This window comes from Cibotium barometz, chromosome 50, assembly GCF_041138505.1.
Source record: "Cibotium barometz isolate CiBa-2024 chromosome 50, ASM4113850v1, whole genome shotgun sequence".
NCBI classification, from domain to species: Eukaryota; Viridiplantae; Streptophyta; class Polypodiopsida; order Cyatheales; family Cibotiaceae; genus Cibotium; species Cibotium barometz.
In genome coordinates, this window is record NC_141095.1 from 11,905,021 (window position 1) to 11,911,651 (window position 6,631).

General features: G+C 41.7%; 1 protein-coding gene across 3 annotated transcripts in view; it reads right to left on the bottom strand.

Moving 5' to 3' along the window:
* Positions 1-4,894: 4,894 nt before the first annotated feature.
* Positions 4,895-6,631, bottom strand: part of LOC147609799 (serine/arginine-rich splicing factor RS2Z33-like) — a 7,689-nt gene continuing 5,952 nt past the window's right edge. For 2 of the 3 annotated variants that reach the window (XR_015264206.1, XR_015264208.1), the window contains exon 9: positions 4,895-6,631. This exon is cut by the window's right edge and continues 221 nt beyond it. The gene's annotated coding sequence lies outside the window, so the exon portion shown is untranslated. The other variant, XR_015264207.1, reaches the window with a different exon arrangement.

Consider the following 6,631-nt stretch of genomic DNA (forward strand, 5'->3'; position numbering starts at 1 on the left):
GAGCAAGAAGCAACCTACTGTGGCCACTTCTAGTTGTGAAGCTAAGTACAGGGCAGCTTTCACAGCTACGGTTGAGTGTGTGTGGCTCAGATGGCGTATGGTTGACTTGGGTGTTGGACAGGAGTCTGCCACCTCTATCTACACTGACAGTCAGAGCGCATTGGCAGTTGCGAGAAACCCAGTTTTTCATGCTCGCACAAAGCACATTGAGGTGCATTATCACTATGTCAGGGAGAGACTCTCAGCAGGAGAGATCAGCTTGGCCTATGTGCCAACACAGGACAACCTCGTCGATCTTTTCACAAAGGTGCTTCCTCGTGAGAAGTTCGAAGCTTTCCGCAAAGCTTTGGGCTTGCTCCCCTTTGTGGACTGATCTACTTAGGGCTTGGCACTTCCCTATACATGAGTGCCAGCTCTCGTTCACACCATCACTCCCAGGGGGGATTTGTTGTTATATATATAGACAATGATGTGTGTGAACACACTTAGGACCGCCGGGGTACTTTTTCCCTCTTTAGGAGGTTTTTTCCCCCGGCTTGTATATACGCCCATCATTCTAGGACTAACTTATCTTTTGTACATTGACACAATCTAATACATTGTGTGTTGTGTGCATTCTTGCTTCTTCTTCTCCAAGCTTTGTGTGCTTTCCTGCAACCCTAATTCCAACAATAGTAATTAGGTAACCTTCTATTAAAATATGTCCAATAACCAAGAATCAAGGGATAAGATCTAGCAGTCATCAACTATTAAGCTAGTTTAAGTTCTTAATAGCATTTTGCTACTATATGGCGGTCCAAATTTAAGCACATATTTCATCTATGCACTTTGTTTAGAGATGCGACCAAATTTGTAAAAGGCAACGATGAATATTAGTGATTCGCTGGTATATTCACAATTGTGATAAAATGCCCTGCACCTTGTAGTGTCTCTTCAACCATTTGAGAAGTGGGTCATTGACTTTGTTGGACTAATTAGTCCAATGGCTTGAGGTACTCAAGCGCAATTTATCATTGCTACCCTCGACTATTGTACCAAGTGGATAAAGGTCCGCGCAACTCGAAAGGTTGATTGCAAGAGCAATAGCCAAATTCCTTTACGAAAACATAATTACTCGATTTGGGTTTTCGCCTCAAACTAGTAAGCAATAGGGAAACCCACTTCATTAATGATATAATCAAGTTCATGGTCGTACATCGCAAATCCTCACCCTACTATCCCCAAGCCAATGGTTAGGTAGAAAGCACCAATAAGATTATCTATGCATTCCTGACAAAGACTGTGGAATCCTCATGCAATGACTGGGAACAAAAGTTACCAACCACTCTTTGGGCTTACAAAACGGCCTACAAAGTGTCCATCCACACAACACCTTTTAACTTGGCATGCAAAACACATGATGTCATGCCCATGGAATTCTTGGTACCAAGCTTAAGAACTACCATCAAAGAGAGGTTTACAAGGAATGTACTAACCAATCGATTACTTTAACTTGAACGTTTGGATGAAGCCCTAATTGTACATTGTGATCGTCAAAAAGATGAGGTGCAAGGAATGGTTCGATGAAAATCTCATGGATAAAGATATCAAACTCGAGGACATAGTTATCTTGTACAGCAAAATCAACCAAAATGCCAACACTTGGTTGTCTAATCAATGGCTTTCTAGGTACATATCAGGAGGGGGGCATGGCGAGTGAAAACCTAGCCCATGGTACGGCCCATTGCCTTAATTGGTAGCGATCAGAATACCACCAACTCAGGCACCCCCACTAAAAAAAGAGACCATGTTCAACATGTGCATGTGCACATTTCCATCTATGCATTCACATCTCACCATGAGCGTTCAAAGATCTGCACGCACGTATGTCGTTTTATGTACACGTGTTCTTGAGTGGTTTGTGAACATATGTACCGACTGCATACGTATATTCCCAAGTAAAATAATATAAAAACAAAGGGTCCCCCTTCACATTTTTCACTTTTTCCTTTACACCTAGCTAAACTATTACCATTTTTTTCAAGCCTTCTCCCTACCTTCTAGCCCTTAGCTTCACTCTCATTGTTTGCGACTACTGCTAGGGCCTAAGAGACCTCTTTCGATACAGTGCTCCTTACTCCCACCAAGAACAGGAAAGCTGCCAAAGGCACCAAGCTCCTGGAATATCAAGTAGCTCTACCACACTAACTCTCCCCACTTGGCGTGAAGCTAGTTCGAGAAGTTAATCCACAGCCACATCTAGTCACACCGGACGGTCGAGCACAAGCTCACTTAGGATAACCAAGAGTGCTACTAGATCACAACAAGGAACCTAGAGGTCATGGAGGACTTCCACATGCTCAGACTCGGAGACCTAGCTTCTCTTTCCACTTGGGGTCCCGACCTCACCACCTGTTTCTTCTTCATCTCTTCTTATGATACCCATCTTAGTACATGCATAGTCCATGATGCCACAAGTGCTGACCTAGCCCCTTGCCGCCCTGTCGATGTGGTCCATGAGGCCTTACACTTGCCTGGAGCTACAAAACCATACCAGAAGTGAAGTGGCATATAGGGTATGGTTTGTGGCGTTATCAAGAGCCTGGTTAACGAGGACGGTGTCAACTATGGGAAGATATCACCCACCCAGGACCTACGCACCCCATGCCCTCACACTTACTATACTAGCAAATCTCTGCTGGGGATGGACAAGTACAACCCAATGCACCTCTTGCTTCTTAGTTGCCTCAAACAGGGTTAGGCGGTCAACTGAGCTGACCACTTTCATCTCATGAGCTCCACAGTATCAGCAACAATCCAACCCCAACAAGTTCCAGCTCCTATAATCCTCACCAAATTCCTCTACTACACTGCGGGATGGGAAGAGCTCCCCAAACCATATAGTTACCAAAGCTTTGCCACCCCAAGCATACCCCCTCCACCACCTAACCCCAGTCGATGCCTCCCCAACTGACTCTCCAAACCACAAGAAGGAGAAGCTGGACCAGGAAGCCACTACGAGCAAGACTATTACAGAGTTTCTAGAGACAAACTTGTATTGTCTATGTAGCTCTCTATGGGACCTTTAAGTTTGCTATTTAATCACCATTTTATGTCATCTACATGCACCCCTTGAATATGGTCCCCCCCCCCCCCCCCACTCCTTAGTAGTCCCCCTTTTCCTCAAATTAGCAAAACAAGTAATGTGCACCTCCATGCTCTGACTTGCAAAAGCAAACAATTATTTATCTAGATCCATTTTGAAAAGATCAGAATGAAAAAATTGATCAATATTTTTGGTTGTTTTTAAATCATCACATGTTTAAAACCCACAATGTGACATTAAGCATTGTAGCTACCTTGAATACATGCTTATCCTTATCCTACCATCCTAGTCATCACTCCTTCAATCAACTTTTACACCTCATACTACTCCAGACCATTCAAACTAGCACTCATCTTCGTGCCCAACTAGCCTCTACCTGCACTCCCATGGTGCATACACACACTAGTTCTCTCTTTTGGAGCTTTAATTTCAATAAGACCAACTAGCCTCTACATGCACTCCCATGGTGCATACACACACTAGTTCTCTCTTTTAGAGCTTTAATTTCAATAAGAAATCTTCATCAAGTTGCATTGATATCTAAATTGCATGAAGTTGATATTTGGGCACTATATCTAAACTTGATGGATTGGATATACCATAATATGTGTCAAAAAAACTAACAAATGCCTCTTTGATAATTCTCTATGAGAAGCCTTAAGGATATGGGAGGTGTGGCTAGTTGAAATCCTTCTTGGAGCTAGAAATTGGATAGAATAGGATAGTGAGTTAGCTTTATGTGCATCCTTGGGGCACATTGCATCAGGTCTTCTAGTACCTAGTTTGCATCAAGAAAGGAATGTGAAAAAAACAAACTAACAAGTGCCTCTTTGATTATTTGCTTTGAGTTGAGAGTGCAACCTTAGGGATATGGGAGGTGTGGCTAGTTGAAATCCTTCTTGGAGTTGGAAATTGGACAAAATGGGATATTGGGTTAGCTTTATGTACATACTTGTCACATTGCATTACGTCTTCTAGTACCTAGGTTGCATCAAGAAAGGAATGTGCCATGTAGCCTATCGACCCATGTTCCCCTCTAAGATAACTTGCGAATTGTGACACCACTTTCATGTTTACCAACTCTTTGTTTACATGCATATAAGCTTCTAAGTTTGTGTAACTTGAGAAAGAGCTACAATCGTCTTATCCATGTGATTATCCTTTATGCATCACTTCTTAAGTGGACATCTCTAGAAGTTGAGGATCCAAGTCATCCCCTTAATATATTGTTCTTTAGGTATGGTGGGAAGTATATTCACAAGTTAATTGCTAAGGTAGTGTATTTTAAACTTCTATCCATTATTAGATATATTTCAAGTGATGGCATAAATCAAACACCAATAAGAAAGAAGTAAATTCAAGGCATTCTCTCAACTACAATACATAAGTTCTTACTCAAAATGAAAGCATACTACATCCTTTTATAAGTCAAAAAAGTAGCGCATCTTTGCCTGAATCAAGCCTTACATTCCCTCGACAAACACTACATTATCTCAATCACCAAAAACTCCTCAAAGTTTAATTCTAGCCCAAAAAGTTGTCTTGTAAGAGTTATTTTAAAATTTGGAGTGCTTTCATTTTGCCCTGAATAATTTTCCAAGATTCTTGTGATGAAGATGTTGATGCAATGCGGAGAGTAAATGCATCATTTAGCCCAAGTGCAATTATATAAAGTACTCACTCATATCTCCTTTCTACAAAAATGGGCGGCTCTTCTCCCTCACTAGGACATGGTTCCCTTTCACCCACAAGTTTTCTTGCATGAGAAAATTTGATCTTCACCGGCCAAGTATGGAACCCATCTACAAATTTTCCACAAATAACATGCCCATTTTTATACAAACTTTGTACAAGATGTCAGTTTTGTGACTCATAAAAACCAAGGTATCTATATACCAGCTTCTCATACCTCTTGCAGGATATCTTAAATTTTGCGAGTCATAAAAGCCAAGTGTCTATACCTTTACAAATATAATTGCTTTCAAAGGAAGATTTACATATAATGGCTTTCACGGAAGATTTACATGTGCATGTGAACAGCCTCTTGGTATGGTAGTAATGTTATTGGATTTATACCGAGCGTGTTGTAACCTTAGGAAAGAAAAATAGCCCCAAATCTGATGACTTCTACTACCGCAAGGAGGATTCGTTGATCTAGGCTTGTGTGTGAAGATGCACCATTGTGGGCGTGGAGATGCATTGCTATGATTCTTATTAGCTTACTAGAGCAGAGTCCTGCTATTGCTGCTCCAAGTCTCATCTACAATAGATTGCCACCTTACTGTTGTGCTGGGAAGATCGGAAGATCCTAGTTCAACTTACTTTAGGAGAGAGAATTAGCACTTTATACTGCCTTTGTTTGAGCTGTGGCTGCTTGCTTACAGAAGAATACTACTGTGTATGTTGTTCTTGAGCTAGATCTGCTAGTTATAGGTCAAGGTAGGGATGATGCAATAGCTTTGTTGCTAGATCTGCTAATTATGCAATCCATTCAAATGTCATGGAACCAAAGCTCCAGCTCATCCTCGTTGTAAGGAGAGTCATCACGTAACTTGTTGAGCTCAATGTGGGGGCCCTTAAAAGTTCACCTTTTATAGTCAACCTACTAGAGCTTCAAAAATCCACCAAAAGCAAGTGTTGGTAGTGCCACAAAACTTCCATTGGTATGCAAGTCGAGCAGCAGGAGCATGGCTAGACACAAGCTCCGATTGCCTGTAAGAGGATATTTGACAAAATTTCGAATCTTTGACCTACTAGAGCTTCAAAAATCCACCAAAAGCAAGTGTTCGTAGTGCCGCAAAACTCCAATGATATGCAAGTCTAGCAGCAGCAGCATGGCCAGACACAAGCTCCAATAGCCTGTAAGATGAAATGTGAAGAAGTTTCAAATCTTTGAAGTACTAAAACTTCAATGCCATGCATGGTTCTTCTGGACATACTCACAGTCAAAGATGGGGCCAATGCTTTTGGTAGGTCCACACTGCATTTGATACTTAAAAAGGAGCCATGGTGAAAACTGTACCCACTGGTATAAGCTCCCTCAGCAATGCACATCCAGCACGTTCAGGTGGTCACACCAATCCTAGATTTCATTCTGTAGCTGCTTGATATCCTTGAAGTACTTCTCCATTGTGTGGGCATGTAATTGTTTCTCTTTGTCCACATTCTTTCTAAATTCTTTCTATGCATTGGACTGTGCTTTGACTTGACCTACCACTTGCAGTACTAACCAAATCTGCCACTTTGGAAGGCAGCCTTCAATTTACATGAGTTGCATGCTACCAAAGTATTAGATCATATTGGCTTTCAGCTCTTCCATCTTTCTTCTACGTGCTTTGCCATTGGGATAAATTTGTCACTTGCTTGTCTGCTGCATCAAGCCTTGGTTGCGAATGAGTTAGGGCATGTGTATGCTGTTGCCTTTCTACAATGGGTAAACTGGAATGAGCTTGAGTGGTATTTTCTGAAGAAGCTCCAATGAACAGAGATTTGGCTGACTGTCTGCAACATTGTATATGCCAGGGCGCGCTTTTCTGTATTCCAAGC